Genomic DNA, 26,637 nt, shown 5'->3' on the forward strand with positions numbered 1-26,637 from the left:
AGTAGATGACAAGGTTTGGAATGCTGTGGCGGCAGGGCTCAGAGAGTCACTTGTGAAGCTTAGGGAAGCGTCTTAGCGCATGTGGAATTCTTTTTAATAAAATACTTATTTTTCACCAGCACATGTTTGTGATCTATTTACACGTATCCATGCATGTACTCATCTGAATCTTTTTCCATCCACAGACAGGCATCCATCCTTCTGGTGCAGAGAACTAACTACGGAAATGTATAGGAAAAATGTACACATTTATTAAACTTTAAAAAAAATAAAAAATAGTTTTATGATGAACATTGATGTAATTTTGTTTTACATTGATTTTAAAGTAGAACAAAATACAAAATCCTACTGCACAATTAACTTAATATCGCATTAAATATTTATTTGTTTATGTATTTTAAATTACAAATATTTTTTGAAAGATTTTCAGATAAAAAATATCCCACATAAAGTAAAACAATCTATATGTAAATAATTATTAAAAATGATTTACATTATTGATTAAAAGTAATTTAATCATAGTTTATCAAAAATTAATATTACATTAGTAATTCAATTAAAAAAAGTTTTTAAAATATGTATGATAAAAAATGTTTTATTTTTAGGTAATTTTAAAGATTAAATTAGATAAATTGTAATGCCAGTGGTTGTGTACGTATGGTGCTGGGCTTATTCAAGCTCTGACTATCAGTGATGTCATTTGAGATGTCAGCAGTGATGTCACTGACCATGTCATGAATGACCTAATATGTGACATCATCAGCAGTGGATTGCGGGTGCGCGAAATATAGTTAGTACAACTAACTATATAGGAGCAATTTCAATGGTTTTGTATGAGTGAAATGTCCAGCTAACTATAACATCCCTAAAACTTATAGTTTTTTGAGTGAATTTCGAAGGTTTTTTAAAAGCTAATTCCTAACTATATAAGGCCTGAAACCTATGGTTTTTTCAGTGAATTTCAAAGGTTTTTTAAATGCTAATTCCTAACTATATAAGGCCTGAAACCTTTGGTTTTTTCAGTGAATTTGCAAGGTTTTTTAAATGCTATTTCCTAACTATATAAGGCCTGAAACCTATGTTTTTTTCAGTGAATGTGCAAGGTTTTTTAAATGATAATTCCTAACTATATAGGGCCTGAAATCTATGTTTTTTTCAGTGAATTTGCAAGTTTTTAAAAAATGCTAATTCCTAACTATATAAGGCCTGAAACCTATGTTTTTTAAGTGAATTTGCAAGGTTTTTTAAATGCTAATTCCTAACTATATAAGGCCAGAAACCTATGGTTGTTTCATTGAATTTGGAAGGTTTTTCAAATGTATTAATTGTTATTTTTTTATACTGATTTACTACATTTTTGCAGGCAGGTGTTCAGAGGGCACACCCCCTTTTTACAACGTTCTGCAGCGCAACTCCTGGCACGTTTGCAGAGGAGGAACTAATTCCCCTTGCATACTGGGGGTCCCTGGGGGGCAACTAGCCCACCAGGAGCCTCCAGTATAAGCCAGGGAGCTGCATTACAGAGAGGTGTAATGAGGCCACACCCTTTTTTACACCTCTCTGCAGCGCAACCCCTGGCGTGTTTGCAGAATAGGAACTAATTCCCCTTGCATACTGGGGTCCCTGGGGGCCAAGTAGCCCACCAGGAGCCTCCAGTATGCGCCAAGGAGCTGCGTTGCTTTGCCCCGGTGGCGGCGACTCCCTGGGGCAGTGTGGGGGGATTGTGGACCCCCCACACTTCTTTATCACTATGCCGCCACGATTTGGTCCCCCCCGGGGGGTAATTTTTAAAAAAACAGACCAGGTTTTTTTTTTTTTATGTGGCCCTTTTTTGTCCTTGTGGGACCACCTGGGCAGGCCTAGAGGGTCAGGGTGTATCTACCCTGCCCCCTTTTTGTGTTCTTCACATTTGTTTTTCTGCTTACTTGTCCCTCGGTCTCTCTACACGCACACATATACACATATATATATATATATGTGCATATATATGCATTTATATATATGTATATGTGTATATATATATACATACATATATAAACATTTATAATCTGCATATCTATATAAATACAAATATAAATGCATGCATACATATATGCATACATATGCATGTTATTTACATGAAAGTTTGAAAAACACTATTAAAAGCAAAGCTAAAAAGCCACCTCATTACAAACAGAATGGCTTTAACTTAACCGAGGGCGAGATCTATTTCATTTTCAATGCTTGTTTACTTTGGTTCCATCAAGAAGGCATTCAGATGTGTCACACATTTGCCATAAATTCTGAATGTTAGCACTCTAGTTGCTCATTATATCACTGTAGTAAAGCTACTGCTCACCAGGGAAGTCTGCTGCTGGTATTCAAAGTGCATGTTTCAGTCTGCATGTCAGAATTTTTTTAATGAAATAGAAGAGGATTTGAGAAGTCACGCAAAATGTGCCCTCATTTTTCTTTCTGAAGCACTAATCATACTTTCTATGGCAAAATGAACCCCATCATTTTGTTCCTTTTTAAATTAAATGTTTTCAGACTTACCACTTCATTCCAATCAAGATGGCTTCTGGTGTGCCATACTTTTGCCATAAGTAAGACTGTTAGCGCTCTAGTTGTTCTTTAGAACACTCTGGGACATTATGTCATTGGGCTATACTTGGGCTACATATGGGTGCTATTTGGGCTCTTTTGTCTCTGGTGGCCATCTTGGGAGACTGCATGTCAGAATTTTTTAATGAAATAGAAGAAGATTTGAGATGTCACTCAAAATGTGCCCTAAGTTTTTCTTTCTGAAGCACTAATGATACTTTCTATGGCAAAATGAACCCCCTCATGTTGTTCCTTTTTAAATTAAATGTTTTCAGACTTACCACTTCATTCCAATCAAGATGGCTTCTGGTGTGCCATACTTTTGTCATAAGTAAGACTGTTAGCGCTCTAGTTGTTCTTTAGAACACTCTGGGACATTTTGTCATTGGGCTATACTTGGGCTACATCTGGGTGATATTTGGGCTACATTTGGGCTCTTTTGTCTCTGGTGGCCATCTTGGGAGACTACATGTCAGAATTTTTTAATGAAATAGAAGAGGATTTAAGAAGTCCCTCAAAATGTGCCCTAATTTTTCTTTCTGCAACACTAATCATACTTTCTATGGCAAAATATACCCCCTCATTTTTTTCCTTTTTAAATTAAATGTGTTAAGACTTACCACTTTTTTCCAATCAAGATGGCTTCAGGTGTGCCATACCTTTGTAATAAGTAGGACTGTTAGCGCTCTAGTTGTGCTTTAGAACACTCTGGGAAGCTGCAGTAGAACACAAAGGAATCAACTGACAGCCTCTGTCCTTGTTGGATGTACATGTTTTACTGAGAATGTCAGACTTCATTCTCACATGACTGAGAAAGATAATGTGAATTTACAGAAAATATGCTTTCAGTTTAGCTTATAGATCCCCTTCCAAACCACTGTGGGAAAAGCATGAGGTAATAGTTTTCTTTCAAACATGATTCATGATATCCCAGCAGAAGGCTTTTTCACATGGTAAAATCACCTTAGAACACACCACAATTCCTAAAATGAGTATGGTACCATCAACAAATGATTTATAATGTAACTAAAGTCCTAAAACCTTCTATAAACTGCAATGCTTTTTAATGAGGTGCTATCATGTATATTGGTCCCAAGATGGCTGCCAACACTTCTTGAATGAAGAATTAGAATTTTGAAAACAATTTCTTTTTTTTTTGCCTTGGGGGTCCTTGTGGGACCCCCTGAGCAGGCCTAGGGGGTCAGGGTGCTTCAACCCTGCCCCCTTTTTGAGTTTTACATGTTTGTTTTTCAGCTTTCCTGTGCCTCAGTCTACCGAGGTACAAGATGGCTGCCAACAATTTCTGTTTTGGAGTGTTGACAGACAGTGGCAGCCAATCAGAATGCAGCTCGTACTCGGGAAGGTACAGAGTACAGTAAGCTTACAGTAAGCTTACAGTAAGCTTATATAGATATATATGTGTTTTTGAAGTTAATTTTCATAAAAACTACTGGAGCAATTTTCACCAAATATAGAAAAGGCACTTCTGCGTACCAGTCCCTACAATTTTGCAAAGTTTGGTGTAATTCCATTCAGCGGTTCGGGCTGTAGCCTTGTCTATTCGTCCTATGGAAATTAACATGGGGAAAACACGCTTTGGGACCTCCCTTTTTTCTCGGCCCCCCCATGACGAATCCCCCCGAAACTTCCAGGGAAGAAGCGGAGCAGAGCTGGCCTAAATATTGGAAAATTAAACGCAAATTCCTCCACCGGCGCCAAAGTTATTCCCAATAGAATGTTGAGGATTTCCTATGGTAGCTAGGTCCTAACTATATATATATATTTGTATAGTAGTAATTGCAGATTATTAAAAATCGAATTCGAAGTAATGTGATCAGTCCTAAAATTCTTGATTTCTTTTACTGAGTTATAGACCTTGGTTTTCGAAGTTCTTTTTGGGCTGACATGCCAATTACTATACCTCTAACAGATGGTTTCATAGAACTGCAGTTTCTGAGTCATTTGTTGTCCACTGTCTTCGACTGCTTTGAATCTGCTTGCGCTTCCTGATTGAGACTTCATTGCTTTGCTGGGTTCTAACTTGCTCTGCCCCTACTTGCCTTTACTTTCTGTCTTGCACTTAACATAGGGAAAACACGTTCTGGGACCTCCCTTTTTTCTCGGCCCCCTCATGACGAATCCCCCCGAAACTTCCAGGGAAGAAGCGGAGCAGAGCTGGCCTAAATTTTGGAAAATTAAACGCAAATTCCTCCACCGGCGCCTAAGTTATTCCCAATAGAATGTTGAGGATTTCCTATGGTAGCTAGGTCCTAACTATATATACTTACTGGCTTTCGCCAGTAGGTAATATATATATACTTTGCGGATGCTGTAACACGAGATCTTATGCATCACAGACAGTCCATCAGTAATAGAACTTGCAAAAAGAACAACTTAACACAGGCACAATCGAACATTTTATCCAACTTTCATAACAACAGAGAAATAGTGGTGAAACCCTCAGACAAGGGTGGCATTGTTGTTTTATTAACTCGCAACCAGTACTGCAAGGAATCTCTGAAACAACTAGAGGAACCTGGATACTACCAAAAAACAACTATGGAACAATACAAAGAAAGTATCCGATCTTACCACACCTTGCTAACTAAATGGCGGAATAAATCCATGTTAGACACAGATGAGTTTTTGTTCTTACGCAACCCAGAACCAATATTGCCAACCTTCTACCAGTTACCGAAGGTACACAAAGACTCCAAGAATCCTCCAGGACGACCCATCGTCTCCTCTAAGGGGAGTCTAACTGAGAACTTATCTATCTACATTGATTCCTTCCTCTCCACTTTTGTCACTGTTTTACCTTCTTTTGTGAAGGACACTAAAGACTTCATTCAAATAATTGACCAGATCACATGGGACCCATACTATTTGCTAATCACTTTAGACATAGCCAGCCTCTATACATGTATCCAACATGACCAAGGTATAGAGGCTGCCAAGTACTTTCTGGATAAGAGACCAGCTAAATTTGCCCTACATGGACAATTCCTGATAGAATGTCTGAGATTTTGCCTAACTAATAACATATTTTTGTTTCAGAACAAATTATTTAGGCAATTGAGTGGTACAGCGATGGGAACCTGCTTCGCCCCCAGCTACGCGAATCTTTTCGTTGGCTGGTGGGAGGAGCAGGTTGCCCTAGTGGGTAAAAACCTCAAATGGGCTGATCACATTGTCGTCTGGCGTCAATATATCGACGACCTCTTCCTGGTGTGGAGGGGCTCCACCACACAGGCTGAGGAATTTGTTGAAGCACTCAACATCAACAATCTGAACCTGAGATTCACATCTGACATCAGTGAAAAAGAAGTGCATTACCTTGATCTAAGAGTCTATGTACATCAGGGCAAATTAGAGACAAGCCTTTACCGCAAGCCAACAGCTGGCAACAGCATTTTGCACTACGAGAGCAGTCCTCCTCCCAGTTTGATCCGTAGCATCCCCTATGGGGAGCTACTTAGACTACGACGGAATTGCTCTTTGGAGTCTGAATTCGTCAGAGCTGCACAAGACAGCATTGCTAGATTTCTAGCAAGAGGCTATGAACAATCTCTCCTTGATAACACCTACAGGAGAGTTCTGAGAATTCCAAGAAAACATCTTTTTGCTCAGATGTCTCATTCTGTTGAAGATACAGACTCCAAAACTAAATTCCGTCTGATAACCATCTATTCTGATGAGGTTCCTCAATTAAGACAAATTCTCATGAGGAACTGGCACATCCTACAAACAGATCCTATCATAGAAAGCGATGTCCCAGCTAAACCACTCATAACCTTCAGAAAGTCCAAGTCGATCAAAGACACTCTGGTGCAAAGCCATCTTTTGCCATTGCCACCTAAATCCACAGGAACTTTAAAAGAAATGAAAGGATTCTTTCCCTGTGGAAAATGTAAGGCCTGCGATAACAGTAGAAGGACACTAACCTATAAGGTCCCAGGACTCAACCAACCGAGATTGATAAATAAATTTATCACATGCACAACACCTTCTGTGGTGTACTGTTTAGTCTGTCCCTGCGGTCTCCAGTATATCGGAAGCACAATGAACAACGTGAAACTCCGGATACTGGAACACCAAAGGGCAATTATGAATAAAGACACAACTTACCCCGTTGCCCGTCACTTTGCCGAAAAACATGGAAGTAATAGGGAACTGTTACGTTATTTCGGCATTGATCACGTGCCCCAAAACCCCAGAGGTGGAGACAGATTACTCCGTCTCCGTAGACTTGAATCTAGATTCATAATAGATTTACAAACTAAGTACCCATTGGGATTAAATGTAGGGGAGGAACTGACAGTACACCTTGGCAGATAAGCTACAATTATTGACCCATAAATATGATTATACTGTAACACATCATGTAGCTTTCATTTGATAATTAATGTGAATCATGGCTTTAGTTCTCTTCGATTTCCCCCATTTCCCCCTTTCCTCTTCCCCTCCCCCCCTCCCCCCCATCCCCTTCTCCATTCCATTTTCATTTGACTTAAAAACTCTCTTTTTCTTTTCCTGTGGCTTAGCACAATAAATTAGCACATACATTTAACTAGTATGGATCGAACAGTTTAATATAATAGAATTCTGATTCACCGATCCTAGGAAGATGTCTGTGTAAATAGAATATGATATGTATATACATATTTGTTGAATGATTCTTATAGTAACCTCTTATATATTCCTTTGAGAGAACTTTTTGAAATTATCACTTTGTAAATACTATATATTGTGCAATTCACACAGGTTATTGTCTGGTTTACAACGAATTGAATGTTACCGGAGCCTTGCCGATCCACGGCTATATCACGATTTTTGTCTCTGATGTTTAATATGCAGCCATTTACAACTTGGTAACAGTGTTAACTCCCTGGGGTTACGTATGCCAGACTAACGCCGATACACGGCGATATAATTTCGCTTTTTGCTGTCTGGCAGTGGTAAAAGTCAGTATAGGACACACAGGTGATTTATTTGTGCGTAACGGTGTGATTCCAAATGTTTATATGAGAGAATCATCGTATATCACCCGTATATATGCATTTCTTGATGATGTTTGCCTTGTATAATATGGCTGCCACACTTAACCCAATTTTTCGTTTTACACGTTCAAATGTGTATTTTACAAAGCCCGCTCTTTGTTTCTGTGGGAACTTTACAAAAAGGTGTCACAGAATCAATGTCGGCGACACTGAGGAAGGACTATTGTTCGAAACGCTTCTGTCATCTGCGTTGCTGTGTGCTGAATAAAAATCGTTGCCAACCTGGAGTGCTTATATTCTCTTTCCGAGACGGGAGGGAGATTCAGGAGCTTTTATATATATATATATATATATATATATATATATATATATATATATATATATATATATATTTTTATAGTAGTAATTGCAGATTAATAAAAATCGAATTCGAAGTAATGTGATCAGTCCTAAAATTCTTTATTTCTTTTACTGAGTTAAAGACCTTGGTTTTCAAAGTTCTTTTTGGGCTGACATGCCAATTACTATACCTCTAACAGATGGTTTCATAGAACTGCAGTTTCTGAGTCATTTGTTGTCCACTGTCCTCGACTGCTTTGAATCTGCTTGTGCTTCCTGATTGAGACTTCATTGCTTTGCTGGGTTCTAACTTGCTCTGCCCCTACTTGCCTTTACTTTCTGTCTTGCACTTGGTGCTGTGTTGCTTGACAAAGCATGCTCCTGACACTGCCGAATGACAGATCGTGCCTATTGCATTCTTGTCACAGTCTATCCATGCGTTGTTTAAATCTGAATCCATTTGCATCACTCTCCTGTTACAGCTTTGGGGGTCCTCATTCTCTTCACATCATGTCTGGTACCACAAAGCGATATGTGAACTCGATCTGAATGCGGTTACCACTCACATGTGCAACTATCATTGACTTTTTGAATTTAGGTATGTATGTAAGGGCCTTGCATAGCACAGAGCCGGGGCAAGCTTAAAAGCTGAACAGTGCAGAACAGCGGGTGAGGGCCTAGGGAACATTTTACAGATGTTTATAGAGGTGTAGAGAGAAGGGTGCTACCCAGTGGAAGAGGGTTACCATTTTGCGTTTGACCGGATGTATGTACAAACCTGACAATAGCCGGTGCTAGGGTGTGTGTGATTTTCATATGCATCTTGGCTTAGCTTGGAAGACGGCTCATTGGCTTTGCTGGTGCTTGATATTGTTAGCTGTTTCAGGATAATTTAATGGAGGTAGGCCCTAAGTATCTCTCCAACCAAAGATGGCTGCTTCCGTTGCATTTTCATGTTTTTTTCCAAACCAAAATTGTTACCAGTCCTTACATTTGAAATCCTTCCCGGGAAGCCTCCTGACCAATCTAAAGTGTGTCTAAAGTAATACATTTTTTATGCCTGGCTGCTGCTTTCATGTCTTTTAGCCAACTCTTTTCGACATTCTGTTTTCATTTTTATTTGCACTTTATCTGAATAGTTTCTAGATGTTACACTCAGTCTCCTGGAATCTTTTTCTTTGATGCTTCAAATCTTTATTTTCTCATTAATTCTGGCTTTTAAAATGTTTTCTGTTTTTATTTGCCCTATTGGTTGCAAATATTATAATTTTCTACAACTAGTCTGGTAGAATCACATGGCAACCCCTGCCTTCACTGCAGGAAGGAGCTACTTTTGCATCAAACTCTATTCACATGCAGGCATTACTGATAAAGTCAATTGCTGAGAATTCAAATTGATGTATATGTGAAACGTCAGTTAGCAAGTAATCTAGGTGGCAATCGCTATGGTTGATGAAGGAAAAGGAGTGGTAGAGCATGGGTCTTTAATGAAATAAATCGGTTTACAGTATCAACTCATTCGAAGGAAGGAGCCCCACTCCTACTGGGCCCTTTGGTTGATTAGACCTTTTTCATAGGTGATGTTGGATTTGGCCCTTTTTGCAGGGTCATCCCCAAACTTTTTACCTTCCTCCTAGTCTTTTTTCTGACCTGGTATTGGCGGATTTAGGACTCTGGACACTTTAGCACTGCGGCCCAGTGTAAAGTGTGTGTGCTTTCTGTGGTAAACATGGTAAGATTGGTCTACACTTGTTTGGCGTATTTAATTTACCTGTCAGTCCCTTGTAAAGTGGTATCTCAGATAAACAGGGCCAGGACATTAAATGCTACTGGTGGGCTTGCAGAGCTGCTTGCACCACCCACCAAAGTAGCCTTTCAAACCTGTCTTTGGCTCTGCCATTGCATGGCCTGTGCGCACAATATACTGCCTTTGTGACGTGGCACATAAAGTGGGTGCCACGTCTGTGACTCCCCTTTTACTACATATCAGTTACCCCTAAGGTAGGCCCTAGCTAGCCCTATGGACAGGGTGCATTTTAAGTAAAAAGTAGGACATGTGCCTTAAATGTGTTCCATGTCCTGTTAGTGACAAACAGCCATGTTGGTTTCTCACAGCTGTGAGGCTGCCCTCTCATAGGAATGCATTGGAGATTCACTGATAACTGTGTCAGTAGTAATTCCTGATATGAGAGGAGCAGCATGATCAAGTTTGGTATGTTTGGAATAGTGGTAATAAATGCTGCATAGTGGTATGCACAGATTTATTATGATTATTTTAGAAATGCCACTTTTAGAAGTTGGCATTTCTGTGTGCTATGTGTCTTTATGCCTGCCTGATGTGCATTGCATGTCTGGCTCTGGAGTGACAGGGGCTGGGGAGGTGCTCTGGCTCCAGAGGGGCTGGGTGAGTCAGCACTAGGCTGAATTGGCAGCTCTGCATTTGGAGTAGTGTCAGGAATAGCCCCTGACCCTGAATAGGTCTGTGCCTGCCTTGTTCAATGCTGGCTAATCTAATAATGAAGGTGTTTGAGCACTGTATAGAAATGTTGAAGAGCCCCCCAGAACTGGTTTGGACCAGGCATAGAGTCCTAAGAACAAAGACACATGTGGTATAAATATTGGGGCTTTGACCCCATGAAAGTGTACCTGCTTGGAGCTGGTGACTGGAAGGTCTGCTGGGCAAGAAGGAAAGCCGTGGGACCCAGCTGCTGCTTCCTGGGGGTCCCTACATGCTGGCAATGCCTGTGCCCAGTGCTGCCCCTCTGCTTTTGGCACAGGGGTGCTGCAGGAGTCCTGAGATACGGAGCCCCTGGCGTTGGCTCGGCCTGCAGCAGCACGTGGTGAGGGCTGCGCTCAATGCACCACTCTGGAGCGCTAGGAGCACCTTGCCCTTACTGTGCCCCTAGCGCAGTGCCTGTGTGCCAAGAGCGCATGATGTGCATTTCTAGGATCTAATTTCTTGAGACCGAGAAATTGCAGAGACGCTGCTCTGTGCCTGGTTGGGGGCGGGCTGCGCGTCACACAGCGGACCAGTCAGGGTGGATGTGGCCACCAAGCGTCAGGCAAGATTGTGCCTGGTGGAGGGCGGGGCCCCAGTATGCTAGTAGGAGCCCCCCGTGTTGCCCAGATAGGAGAGGAATCGATGGAGACTTCACTCCATGTTGAGGTGCTCCCCGGTGTGTTGCCCAGAGGAGCGGGACCTTGCAGGCTCTCTGCAGAAGTCATGCTGGGTGGCCGGTCACATGAAAGGATGAGGCAGGAGGTCAGGAAAGCTTGTGCATGGAAGAGGGCGAGGCTGCCCGCGCTAAGGAGGAGAGCCCCGCGTGCCGACATTTGAAGAAGGAGCCTCGAGGGCTCACTGGGTCCCAGGAGAGTAGGACCGGAGCCTCGCTGGCTCCCTCGGTGACCGCCTCCATTCTGCTACTCGCATCTGCTGCCTGGACAGTCCCGGTGAGTGGGGCTGGGAGGACACACTGCGGGTGCATATTTGCGGCGTCAGTTGTACCAAGAGGAGCCCCGGGAAGGAGGTGCTCCCAAGGCACTGTTGGTGCCTATTTTTGCCTACACAGCTGTACTGCCAGGTTGCGGGCAGCTGCAACGTGGGGGCATTCTGGGTGGAAGACAGGGGTGAGTTGCACCCCCACCCCCTTCTTGGTATCACGGGCAGTTCTTTTACATTAGAGGACCAAGGGTGAGTGCACCCTTGCCCCCATGAGAGCACGGGCCGGTGGAGGCCCGTGCTCATAGATCCCTGATTTTGGAAGGACATAGGGCATTGTGGAGGAGTCCCCGAGGGTGGTGAGCACCTGGGGAGTTTTACTCAGGTGCATTGCTAATGTGATTTATGCAAAGTGTCTGTACAAGTAGTTACTGGTTGGTTATTACTTATCCATGCATAATGTGGTAATGCACAGTTTTCAGACCTAATATGGTTTATGCCTACTTGTGATGATGCGTAATGTGTTTATGCTAAGTGTGCCTTTACCAGTTGTTACTGGTTGTTTTATCGTTTACTACCGGTCCTAATGGTTCGAACAGTGGCCCGATTGGCCCTGTCATGTATATAATTCCCAGTGAAGTGATACCTAAGTGCTAGATGGCACAGTATACATATGTGATTATGTTCTAATTTGTTTATGAGTAATACAAAGGCTATTTTTTATATAACCTTGTGTGGAGTTTCTTTTGTGCTGTGCCTAGTGTGTTGCTGCTGTGTATTGTGTTGCGCAAACGCTTTACACATTGCTTCTAAGATAAGCCTGACTGCTCATGTCCAGCTACCATTGGGTAAGCAGGGTTTATTTTAGGTGTGTAACTCCCTCATCCTGACTAGAGTGGTGGTTTCTGCCTGGCTTAGCTGCTTGCCCTAGCCTACCAGAAATCCAATTCCTAACAGGTGAGATTAATCAGAAGCTGCAAATCAAAATTAACTTATTCATCACAAAGTCAATTTATCTTATGGGAGTCAATTATAAGATTTGGGGTGAGTTGAAAGGCTTTAATACATCTTTTAGTAAGCATTTCTTTATTTAAATGTCCTCAAAATAGGTAATCAATTAGTCGATAATACAATGCAGTGCAATTGATCAAAGCACGTTCATATATAAGTAAATCTCTATTGTAAGTCTAGGAAATGAGGTAAAGTTATCTTTTGAACCCATAAAGAATTCCAAGTCGAGAGATAAAAACATAAAGCTTTAGGCAATTCTAAAATCGAGCTGCACTTCCCATGAAGAGAAGTTAAAGTGTCTAAAATCAGAGCAGCATAAATTCAAGCAAGGCAAATGAAGTACTCTCTCTGGGAGAAACAGAGCAAAGAGCTCTGCATTGAGTCTCAATAGGGTCTGAAGGATCTCATGAAGAATCCCTACTCTAGAAACGTATGCGAATATAAAATTTTAATATCTATTACTAAGGTAAAATGTTGCATTCTTCTGTCTTCTCAGAAAATCAGCACCAGGTGTCATCATGGGAACAGAAAAGCGTCCATTGTCTAAGTGGTTTCCAGACAAAAGGCTTAAAGATATTAAACTAAATATTTTATTAACATTGTACAAGTCTAGGTTTGGTTCCCATTCTTCAGTTTACTACAAAGCAACACAATTCATGGTTAGGTCTCTCATTGCACAAATGAAATCATGCCTTTTTCACACATTCTAACTTGCGAATTCTACTCATGAGGAAACATTTAATGGAAATTAAACTACATAATTTAATATATTATTGTATTTTATGAAAATATCTCTATCTCTATGGGGCGGTGGAAATCTAACATTTTCTATTAGGGCATGTTCAGCTCAGCACATTTGTATCACTGAACATTTAACATCTCACATTACTAACTATTGACCTAGGGTCAGTGTAAAGAAAAGAAAGAAACATGCATTTATAAGCCTTTATAATTTAACACACATAGCTATGGAAGCCTAGTGCTTCCGTTTGCTTTTAAAATTATGGGCGTTTATTCATCTATGGAGGCCTACACGTTATTTCTATTAATTGTATACATTGTATTATTTATTAAAAACTCTCTAACAGGAGGTAAACTCTTATCCTGAGGTATCTGTGCCTACAGAATGAGTGCAGTGATTTAAGTGCTTTTGGGGTCAGGAGTTAAGCTGAATGAGCATCTACATTTAGTTTAGAGAGTGATAGCATAAGGTGCAGTTTGTCTTCCACCAGAGGAATGTGTATACATGCACCCAGATTGAGATTACTGAAGGGAAGATAAGAAGTGCTGAAAATGGAAAGACAGAAGAATAACCAAGGAAAATATCAGACAAGGCAGATCATCGCATGCACCAAGTCCCCACCAATTTCTTGCAGTTGTTAAAAGTTGTAGAATATAAGTTCATCAACAAAGGTTGTAGAGAATCCATAGCAAGTAATTCCAGTTAATATTGTCAGATTCCTTCTTGACATCTATACTGAGTACTGCACCATCTAAGCATTTAGATCAACTCAGCTGCATTATATTTACTCGTTATAGTGTTAAAACGAAATCTTCCGCTTATAAAGTCTGCCCGTTCTCATTTATCACTTCGAAAATAATAGGCTGCGTTCTGTCTGCTCATATTTTTGTCACAATTTTGCAGTCACTGTTTAGAAGTGAGATAAGTCTATAACTGGTGAAGTGTATTGAGTTCTTCTCTTCCTCTTGAATTAGGATTGCATTGAATTGTTTAATTAAATCTAGAAAGTAGCTAATGGAAATGGTGGAAATAAAAATATTGCAAAGAAAGGGGGGGAAGCTCACTGACATAACTGGGCTGTTCATCCAGCAGGCACAAAGAGAATAAAGCAGCACTGAAGTAATATACTGGAAGTTTATTTAAGCAATGCTGCCACACCTGGGAAGCGTCATGCAGTCGCTTTCAGACCCTCCTCAATTGACATAGAATCATCCCCCCCATATTCCAGCTTTGACATAAAAGCATTCTACCACTGACATAATAACATTCCACCGATGCCCAAACTTACCTATGACATAAGATCGCTACATTACATTTCCCTTAGGAATACAGAAAAAAAACATCATTAACTAAAGGAAAACATGGAAAAAGCAACAAAAAAGGAAAATATTATAACAGCATTACAAATAAACAAAAATCTATTCCCTTAAACCTATCCTAATTAAAAACAACAGTGCACTGCATTCACCGCAGTCAGAACAGGGGTACAGAACCATAAATGCTGCACACAGGCAACTTCCTGTACCTGAGTGGAACTTGTCTAACTCGGCTGCTCCTGCAAACCTCAATACTGCGACTTTACTGACAACTAGACACATACTCCCTGTCCTTATTCACAACCCATATCCTTTTGGAAGAAAACTCCCTAGAGACATCTTTGCCCCTTGCTCCACATGCACTGATCCATTCAACATTAACATTTCTAGGACCAGCTCCCAACCTTGCATTTCACCACTCTTCTGATATTGCACCAATTGGAACTGTTAATTCTGACCGCATTGCCACACACCGTGACCACTACCAGAGAACCACTACATTTTTCACCACCCACCGTAACAAAACAACCCTTTTTGATATGCACTACATACACATGACTTGACCTCACTTAGGTGGTTTTGACTGTCAAACATATCCTTCTGCTTGGACCTAGCTGCTGCTAGATTTTTCTTTACCTTGGCTTCAAAATCATTCCGTTCCACTCCAAATTTTACCCACATAGTCATCCAACTCAAGCAAACAATGGTGGCAGGTTTCCTGCCTCTCAGCAACTTAAATTGAGGCATATGGGTATATGAATGGGGACAGGTATGGTAAAATCATAACATTGACCACACCGCAGTCAGCACAACACACAGTTTGCAATAGCCTACTGAATACATTAAACTAACACCCAATTCATGTGCTACACCTGACCATTAGTTTGGGGATGATATAGCAAAGTTTCCAAATGGTTAACATCCCCAGATTTTAAAAGCCTGTCTGACTCCTCATTTACACATTGTAAAACATTATAAGAAACTAGAAATTGTGGAATCACTTCTCAGAAAAAGATATCTTTCAAAACTGCAGTGACAACCTCAGCTACAAATTTTGCCTCTGGCTATTTTGAGTAAAGATCAACCTCCACCAACGCAAAGCAAAACTGACTCAGCTACTGATTGACAGGGTCAACCAGGTCTATACCAACATTCTCCCAAGTTCCCTTTTGATAGGCTGTAATGGTCGTTTTTTTACTACCAACCCCCCTTTTTTAAATTGGCACATATGATGCACTCCCCCAAAAAAGTAATCAACCTCTTCGTCCATTGAGGATCAACGCCAATGTTTGCCTCAACCGTTGTTTGGTAAAGGTGCATTCCAAATATCATTTGTGACCTACCTTGATCAACCTATCCCTCAAACCAATAGGAGGTACAAAATTATCTGCCGGTGCCAAACGCCAATCGTCCACAAAGAACTCATCACACACTCATCACACACATTCCAAATGGATTGACAAGAGCTTACTATGGATTTTTCTGTTGGCCATTCATTAGAAACTGGTTCTCATACATCAACATTTCTGCCTTCCACTCAGACTCTGTAATGGCACACGTCCTCCAGATCTAATGCAGTAATCAAACAGTTCTCATCCAGTTGAGTCTCACCAGCATCCACTCATTTTGCCCCAGATGCAAATCTGGAATGAAAATCATCTCAAATATTCTTCGCCCCTTGGATGTGCACCACATCTAAATAATACTGCAATAGTTTTGAAGACACTCTGGACAATCTACATGTCTGGTCTTACATTTTTCTACCACTCAGGATAGCCACTATGATCTATTTTTACAGTGAAATGAGTGCCCCAAATATATGGGTTACATTTCTGTGTGGCCTACCACAGGCCAACAATTCTTTTTTGATGGTAGAAAAGTGGGTGTCTGGCAACACTCCAGAAGCATATCCCGGTGTATTTTCGACATTACCAAAACATTGGGTGAGTAAAGTCCCCAGGCCATGATTGCTTGCATTAACACTGACACAGTACCGAAACTTTGGGTCAAAAGGCTTTAGGATCTTGGAACTTGCCAACTTCCTTCTTACCCACTCAAAAGACTCCTAGCAAGTAGCACCCAACCTGAAGGGCATATTCTTTTTCAAAAGCATTGTCAAAGGCTTGATGTGGTTGGCACAGTTGGGAATGAAACAGGTGCAGAACTCACAGAAACTCATAAAGGGGTTGAGACCTGTTTTATCCCGCACGCTGAATGCATCAATTATAGAGTTAATTAAACCAGGCCTTGGTTCTATCCCATCACCAGAGACAATGTGAGCCAAGTAATCAACCTTGTTTTTACAAAGTTCATCATTCTTTACCTTCAGCACCACACCCTTCTTGTGGAAAATACTCAACACTTAATTAAGACTGACATCATGCTCCTCCAGTTGCTGCAAATATCAACACATCGTCTTGAAATGTGTCAACCCATTCACACCTCTGAACAACTGCTACAATATTCTTTGAAAAACAGAGGCCGCTGAGACAAACCCAAACAGCATCCTGCTGTATTGAACTGTACCATTAGGAGATACAAATGCAGTGTAATGCCTGGAATCTGGTTCTAAGACATCTTAGCGGTAAGCAGAGGCTAAGTTTAGTTTGGTGAACCACTCTGTAGGAAGAATGAATGTGCAACTGGAAACAGATTGGTAAGTGACGGGGTTTATTTGTCACATCTTCACATGTCGAGATCCAGTCAGGGAATGCCTCAAGAACATAACTCCATTCCAACCGCAAATCTCCCCCATTTTAAAAGACAACATTCTTTCAATAGCACAAGACCGTCACGAGCTGTGATAGGCAATCACCACGCTCGTGACAGCTCGTGTAACAGAACAGTACCCAACAAACTCCATTGCAGCATCTAGAGGCAAAAGATCAGAAATGTGGGTGTGAATCAGGCCCAACAGTTCCTTCTCAAGTTCCTCTCTAATAGAAAAAGGAACACTTCCAAATTTGTGCTTCACAGGCTCTGAACCATCCTTGAATTTGATTTTGTGTTGGAAACCCTTAATGGTGCCCAGATTATCTGAAAAAACAGACAGAAATGTGGTGCTGACCTCCCCTACCAGTCCTTCTCCAAAAACTGAAACCTAGGGGCAGATGTATCAACCGTTTTGCGACTCGCAAATTGTTGTTTTGCATGTTTTAGAATGTATCAAAAATTCGCAAATTAAGAAATCGCAAAGATTTGCGATTCCTTAATTTGCCATAGCATTTAGGGAATCGCAAATTTTGCGATTCCTTAAATGCTATGTATGAAGCATTTTTTTATTGCTAATTTTTCTTAAGGAATCGCAAATTACCACCAACTTGTAGTTGATGATAATTTGCGAAGTCCTCAAAAAATGCACAATTTTGCATTTTTAAAGGTGGCATGTGACGCACACACATGCCCATGGGGCATGTATGTGCGCCATATGCACACATATGTACATTTCAGGGGTGCAGCAGGGTGTCTTTCAGACACCCCTGCACCCTTGAAATAATTCTCAAATTGCGATTAGCAAATTGCGAATTCGCAATTTGAGAATTAGTTCAAAATCATTCCTATGTGCCTCCTGGCCCATAGGAATGCATGGGAAATTATTCCTTATTTGCGAATTCGCAAAATGCGAATTCGCAAATAAAGAAGTGTAAGGAATCGCAAAAAAATAGCGATTTCATTAATAAATTCCATTTTGCGATTTCTAAATAGCGATTCCTTAAAAATCGCTATTTAGGAATCGCAAAATTGAATCTTGATACATCTGCCCCCAAGTCTTTAGTTCCAGATCTCAGGATCATCTCGAAAGACCTGGGTGAAACCACTCCAAAATACACGATCTTTTGACCGCCATATACACTGTACGAAACTGTAATAAAATGACAGAGTAGACTGTAGATGAAACGAAGTCTTCTTTATTGCAACCTATTACCATCACAGGTTACAGTCAGCTGGAGGCAGCTGTGGAATGTTGAACATTCTCTTGTGGGCAATACCAACGGCGGACAAGGGAAGGGACCAAGTGACCAAGTGAGATTACAACACATCTCCCTTTGGGGGAAAGGACAGAAAGGATGACTGCATATGACAAATTTACAATTACAGTTTAAACATGTGCAGAATAGAGACAATAAAACAACGCAGAGTTTATGCAAGAACAAATAACCATTTGGTATAGTAATCTTTGCTCCAACGGGGTGCCACCGTGGGTCTAGACGACCTTCTGGGGGTCACCTGACTCATACTGTGAGGCAACAACTGCGACTGGGGAGCATTGACTTCCTTGTGTAAAATAATTCTGTCCATGCTCCAGGTTTGAGCATTGGCTAACTGTACCACATTCTTACCCACTTTAGTCACCCGCATAGGATCAGAGAATCTGGTGGCACCTCTCCGTCTAGACTTGGGAAGATCAATGCGCACCACATCTCCCTCACGCACCTGGCTGGTTTTTACATGTTTGTCAGCATTGTACCTTGCTTCATACTTTTCTTGGTGGCTTTTATATCATTCTCCAATCACCTCTCTGTCTACCAAACAATGTGTTTGTCTTTTAATTGGGGGAGAAAGTCTGGTTTTTGGAACCCTCCCCTTCAATGAAGTAAAAGGAGACACCCCCGTGACTAAGTTGGGAGTGGTGCGGTGAGCCCAGATTGTTTCTCGAAGAGCCTGTGCAGCAGGTGTGTTTAAAATCTTTGCACGTTGAATGCACTCTTTTACCACCCGGTTCATACGCTCGACCAACCCGTTGGCACGGGGACAATACAATGCAGTTTTTTGGTGGCTAATACCCATGTCTGAAAGAAATTCCTTCATCTCCTCTGATGTAAATTGAACCCCGTTATCCGTGATTAGAATGTCCGGGATGCCTTCCTCGAAGAAAGTTTCATTGAGGAAGTTTACGAGTGCCTTGGTGTCAATTTGGTGGACACATTTGTAAATCACCCACTTCGAGTGGTAGTCCACCAAAACAAATATGAATCTTTCTCTCAAAGTTTTCAGATTTAATGGGCCAATTATGTCCAGGGCTAGTTTGGACCAAGGCCTTTCTGGTATTGACACCGGGGACAGGGGTGGTTTCTGGGTTTGATGAGTTTTATCCGCTTTGCAACACTCAGTTTCTCACTACGAGTTCTGCCATTGCATCCATCCCCGGCCACCAGTAGTCCATTCTGATCTTACTCTTGGTTAGACTACGGCCCAAGTGTCCTACATGTGCCAGGTCAACAATTTTCTGTCTTAAAGAATCAGGTGGGACAACCTTTTCTCCTCTAAATACCACACCATCATAAATGTTGAGTTCCAGCCTCACCTCCCAGAAACCACTCAATTCAGGCACCACCTTGCTCTTTTCATTTGGCCAACCATTCACTATGTGGTCTTTGAGTGCTTGCAAGTGTCTGTCTTGGTTCAATCCCTGTTCCCATTCCTCCTTGCCCAAAGATGTGAGTTCCAACACCCGTTCCTACCTCATCCCCACCAACTCTGTTAGGTGAACGGGACAGGAAATCTGCAACCACATTTTGTGAGCCTGGCATGTACTTTACAATGAAATTGTACCCCTCCAAACCTAAAATCCACCTTGAAATGCGTGGTGTGGTTTTCTCCGAACCTTTCGTAGTGAAGGCATACATGAGAGGTTTATGGTCGGTCCGCACAGTGAAAGGAATGCCCCATAAGAAGAAGCGAAAATGTTTTATAGCCCACGTACATGCTAGGGCCTCTTTCTCTACTACAGAGTAGTTAACCTCCACTCCTTTAAGTGCGCGTGACGTGAAGGCCACAACCTGTTCTTTGTTTTTGTCCATCTGTACAAGGCTTGCCCTCACTCCCTTGTTACTTGCATCAGTGAATAGAATAGTAGGTTTTGCCGGGTCAAATCTCCCCAAAGATGGGGCTGAGGCAATGCTGTCTTTCACTGTGGTGAACGCCCCTTGGCAACTTTCATTCCAAATAAACGGATTTCTTGCTTTCACCAACATTCTCAGTGGTTCTACAATACTGGCATAATTTCTCACAAATTTGGCATAATACTCAGAAAGCCCAAGAAACGACTTTAACTCCTCAACATTTGTAGGTGGTATGGTACCTTGAATCGCTTCAACTAGGTTAAGCTTGGGCTTAATGCCATCCTCTGAAATGGTGTGGCCCAGGTATTCCACCGACCCCGCCCCAATGCGACACTTCTCTCTTTTTAGGGTTAACCCCGCAGCCTCTAGTCTAGTCAATGCTCCCCTCAAAATGTGATTATGCTCTTCAACATCCTTACCATAGATGAGGATGTCATCCTGAAAGCATAACGTTTTTTGAAGACCCCCCAGCACATGTTGCATGATCCTCTGGAACGCAGCAGCGGCCGAGGCTAAGCCAAACGGCATGCGGATGTACTGGAAGGCTCCCAATGGGGTAATGAAAGAGGTTAAGTGCCGTGAGTTGGGGTGTAACTCTACCTGGTGGTAGGCAGAGGAAAGGTCAAGGACACGGAAACAGCTGGCACCTTTGATCAAGGTGAGGACCTCATGTATGCGTGGCAAAGGATGTCTATCTACCCATATACTGTTGTTGAGGTCTCTAAGGTCCACACAGAGCCTGATGTCCTTTCCTGTAGACTTCGTTGTAAGAACAATCGGGGCCAACCACTGTGAGCTCTCTATAGGCTCAATAACTCCTAGAGCTAGCAATCTATCTCTGCTTGTAGCGGAGCTAGCATCAAATGGGGAATAGGCCTTACCCTATGGGCCACAGGCTTAGCCTTCCCTTTAAGTTTTATAGAATGCTGGTAACCCTTGAGTAACCCCAATTTATCCGTGAACACCTGGGGAAACTCCTCACACACCTTCTCACCCCCTACCGACTGATCCACCAGGAGTACTTGGTCAGGGCTGTTGGGGTCAAGTTTGATGCCTAGCTCTCGTTGGTGTCTCCATCCCAACAAACAGGAGCCTTTCTTCATAATATAAATTTTACCCACTGTGCACCTTCCCTTGAAACCAATTCTCATAGTTGTCATTCCCACCAATGGTATAGGGTCCTTTTTGTACTCCCCTGGGTGTATGTCTGAAGGTTGTAAGACATGCTGTCCAGTGGGGAACACTCTATGAAATGTCTCCTCTTCAACTAACGTATATGGTGAACAAGAATCGGCAAAAACTGTAGCCTCTCTCTGGTCTAGAGTGATGGTGCAAGACGGAAACTTCTCAGCCCCATCTTCATCATCAACCTTGAACACCATTTTGACTTCCTGGTCTGTCTCCTGTTCCATAGAGTGGACTGACTTAGGCTGAAAATCTTTGCATAGTCTAGCTAGGTGTCCTCTTTTCCCACACTTGTGACACGTGACAGATCTAGCCGGGCAATTTGCATGATTGGCCAGGTGGTTAGGGCTTCCGCACCTGAAACACTTACGTTTAGTATCAGGAGAGACCAGTCCTTGACTTTTCCCTTTAACCTCCCTGTTAGTTTCTTGTTTGCTTATGGCATTGACCTCAGTGTTCTTCTGCCCCTCTCCCTTCATGGCTGCCATGCAATCTGCCGTGTGCTCGATCCCCACCGCAATCTCTACAGCCTGCTTGAGATCAGGATTTGCAACCAAAAGTCTCTCTTGAATTTTGATGTTATTAGTGCACCTAACTAGTTGATCTCTAATAAGAGAGTCATGTAAATTATCGAACTCACAAGTGTTTGCTAACCCTTTAAGCGCTGCAATATACGTTTTCACCTTTTCCCCTTTACCTTGCACCCTAGAGAAAAATTTGTGCCTCTGCAAAACCACATTAATAGTCTTTCCAAAATGTTTTTCCAGCCTGCTAACTGCTGCAAAATACACATTCTCATCATCATCACTGTCTTCCTCTGCCCCTGCAGTTAAATTATCATAAGTTTTACGCCCTTCTACACCTAAGTTATGAAGTAAGGTGTGCAGTTTTCTTAAAGCAGAAAATTTCTCTCCCCCAATAGCTATCAAGTAAGATTCTAGGAGACCCAACCATTGTTTCCAGGGTAGTTGTGGCTCCCCTACTTCGTTCAGGAATGGTGGTGGCTGAGACATCCCCGTGCTTGCCATGCTGAAAGGAAAGATAGTACACTGGCCGGTCTTTACACAAAAACAATATGTGTATCTAGTAAGACATGCAAATTCCCTTTGACCCTGGAACTTGTTAGCAACACTCAAAGCCCCAATAATACAGCCCAAAAACAAAACAAAACAGAACAAAAGGAGTAAAACAGGAACAGAGATGAAAAAATTCCACACAGCTGTGCTCCTCAGAAAAAGATGAACAGGCAACTTATTTTCCCATGCAGAGAAGAAAAGTACAGCTGTGCCTGCCAGCGAAGATGCATGAGGCGTAGACAGAACCTGTTGGACTTGACGGAACCGGTAAACAGCGTTGTTCTTACTCCTTAATACCGGAGATTCAGTACGTCAGTTAGTATGAGGTATTAATGTAAATCAGATCAGCTGTGCCCATCAGCGAAACAGGCAACCCAAAGTGGCTAGGAGGGGTACCTACCCTCCTGCTCTCACCTCTGCTCAGGAGGAGGCGCCGCTTAATCTTTCCGTCACGGCAGGCTCCTCAGTGAGGGAAAGTCGACTGCGCAGATGCAGTGTACTGCCACCGCTCCCCGGCTCCGGCGCTGAGAAAAATAAAATCGCCGGGCAGAGCACTCTTTACCACTTCCCGGCACCAGCGCAGCCTAACAAATGATTGCGCAGGTGCGATGCTGTCTCCGCTGCTCCCTGATCCAGGCTCTCTTATGAGGAAACGACTGCGCAGATGCCGAGCTCGAACACTGCTCTGAGGCACTGGCGCATTTCGTGACAGGAATCACGTTTCTTGAGGAGCCCACACTGCAACCACCAAGCGGGAGATACGACGCACCACTCCACCGTGACAGGCAGCCTCGATTCCACAGCCCTTGACACACAACGGATCCTTAACCACTGTTTATAGAAGCGCTCGGCCACACACAGAGGCCACTCTTCCTGACGCACAGCAAATTGCAAAATTTTCTAGTCACAATGTCCCCGCACCTGTCACGACCAGGGCGTCCAAATCAGAAACAGCTGACTGACCAGACTGATGATCGCACAGGAATGGTCTCACCTACTCAACTCAGCACGATGACCACAGCAACGCAGCGAGGACCTCGGAGCAGACGCCTTAAAACCCCACCTTCACTTTACGGCGGAGAAAGCCTACGTAGGACATATCACCTCATTCCGCAGGTAAACACCTTCTTTTAAGTACTTGCTGAACTGGAGTATCACTTGGGGGTGATGGTGTACTGCCCCCACGCAGTCTACCGTCACCAGTGTAATAAACTGACAGAGTACACTGTAGATGAAACGAAGTCTTCTTTATTGCAACCTATTACCATCACAGGTTCCAGTCAGCTGGAGGCAGCTGTGGAATATTGAACACTCTAGTGTGGGCAATACCAACGGTGGACAAGGGAAGGGGGGGGATGGAAGGGACCAAGTGACCAAGTGAGATTACAACAGAAACATTTTCCTGTTCTTGAACATTAACACATGTTTGAAAACCCCTGTTAATTCAATATGTCTTCCTTCATAGGACACTGGGGTGCGATTACAGGGTTCCAGAACTCTCCCGGGCCATTTCTCATCAAATAATGCCTTGGTTATCATGGTTCTGCTGGCCCCAGAATACACCAAGAGTCTCACTGATCTGTCAGCTACAATCACATCAACATATGGATCCACACATTCAGCCAGATCAACTGCAGACAAAATGTCCTCACTGTCAACCAATACAATGTTTTGAAGATCCTCCTGGAGTTTGTCTAATTTTCATTGTCAGCTTCTACCAAATTAGTGACAACATTGTTTCTCATTTCTGTTTGTATCATCTGACTCTGAAACACCTCAGCAAAGTATCCTAACTTGTTGCTATTCCTACCAATATCATTTTTTTCCTCCAGTTCCTTCACGGAGATCTGTAAAATTTCTATGCTCTTACAAATGAGCAATGTTTCTTCCAACATTCCAACAACAAGAGTTTTTTTGTTAAATGATCGTGTTTGTATAATGACAAATAAATCAGTCACCAACCATCTGATCCGTAGAATTACATTTTCGCCACTTAGTTGCCCTTTCATGAGGACTTTGTGATGTAATACTACAAGACTGGGTTGCGCATCAAAATGTAACTCTAGTTTATTTTACAGTGTCAGTATACTCATCTACTAGTTAACTGTCCACACCTTACACATCTAGTAAGTGTTAAAAATAGTATGATCTTCAAAGTCCAAGGAATGTAAAAATTAAAAAAGAATTCCATTCTGGTGGCAAAACCTGGATACCCCAATTGCACCAAAGTAAGTTGGTATATTTACTGACTGCATCATGGAAACACTCTAGTGTGCACATCGCTGAACACTTTAGTGAAAATCCATCATTTGTCACATGCTTAGACTCAGCTAAGGGTTCAAGTATAACACTCAAATAATTAAACTACCCAAAAAGGAGACATATAAAAAAAAAAGGGGAAGAGAGAGAAGAAAAGACAGCCAAATATTATTTGGGCCCAGGATACCCATATATACAATATTTCAATGAAGTAGAAAATGTTTGTTTATTTCGGGAGTTTGGTCATTCATCAAACATTGGGCTATTTAAAACGGACCAGAATCTAGTACTATTGGCCATAACACTGGCCTGACTAAGCTCCCCCCACACCATCTCCCTTAGTTGCCTTTTCCGCCTTTCCACTGTAAGTTTGTATGCCCTCCTTGCATTCTTAACCCCTGGGTTTTTGTTTATGTTCCTGCATGAGTTCCTTATGGGTACTCATTCAGGTTTTATCAAACTATTTTTTATGTTTTGGGGGCCTTGGTCTGGGGGATACAGTTAGGTTTGAAGCAACCTGCTTTGTGATTCGGTCAAAGGCATTGAGGACTGATAGTGGGTGGGAGTCCTGATCTGAGCAGATCGCAAACTCCTGTGTACAATCAGCAATTAAATTGTCAATAAAGCTGTCAAGGGTGATCCTTTCCCACTTTATTCTGCGCGCTCGTTCTATGGTTGCAATATTAGCATTGGTGAGTTGGGTCAAGGACCTTCCTTTGTTTACAGCACAAGTATTAAGGTCCAGCGTCAACGGGTTGTGATCACTAAAACAATTATTTGTTGCACTTAATGTGCCTAGTGATGAAAACAATGAAGAAGAGACCAAAATATAGCCAATTGTACTTTGCCGGCCATGACCAACATATGTAGGTACAGGAGGTATCCTATCCGACTGTGTAGGGCAGATCAAGTTATGGGTTGATAAAAAAACTTTCTAAAAAGGTGCCGGAGAAAGTGTGTTCAAAATGAGCTAACCCCTGGGGGACATACTCCTCTTCCAGCCTTACTAAACAATTGGTAGGGCAAACGTGAATATTAAAATCTCCCAGGACAAATATATTATAGTGAGTTTCAAGGCTGTCAGCATAAATAACCAAAAAGGAAGCAAGAGCTCTTAGGTGCTGTAGCTCATCATTTCTAGCGAAGAAATTATAAAAATGTACCACTAGAAGAGTTTGAAGATTCTTCCCTGTCAGTTCTATAGCCAAAATATTAGGGGAACATGATTCTATCAATTTTGCTTAGTATGACAATTTAAGGTTGATCAGCAATAGTAACCCCCCCCTTGCTCTACCCATACTGGATGGTATAGCACATTTACGAAAAGATATGAACCCATCCAGGTGATAGGATTCATTAGTCTCCCATATTTCCTGAAGGGCTATGATATAATGTGTAGCAAGGAAGAGTTCCCAACTGACGTCACCCCTTTCAGCCCTTAGATCAACGATATTCCATGATAAAACTTTCATACCGCCTCCATCATTTAATGTCAAGGTAGAGCTAGGGTTTGCTGTTCCTGGCGGAGGCTGCTGGTAGTTCAAAGGAGAAGATGTAATCGAATTCGGTGGACTGACCGAGGGAGCATGTGTTTCATCATCCACGGTTTCCACCAGGTTGTCTAAAACCGCTGGTGCTATATTACTAACGGGTAGTCAATCTTGAGTATCTATTCCAGAGAGTGCCTGGAACCTATTTGAAAGAGAGATGGAGGGAGCTATCTGCGTCAGTGTGCTAGATGGGGGCTTGTAAAAGAATCCCAGTGGCAAGGCTCAGATGGAGGAGGCAGACATGAGGCACGGATCCTGCACCCTTAAAATCATCTGGGCAAACGAGGGATTTCG

Source organism: Lissotriton helveticus, chromosome 1_1, assembly GCF_964261635.1.
Source record: "Lissotriton helveticus chromosome 1_1, aLisHel1.1, whole genome shotgun sequence".
Classification (NCBI taxonomy): domain Eukaryota; kingdom Metazoa; phylum Chordata; class Amphibia; order Caudata; family Salamandridae; genus Lissotriton; species Lissotriton helveticus.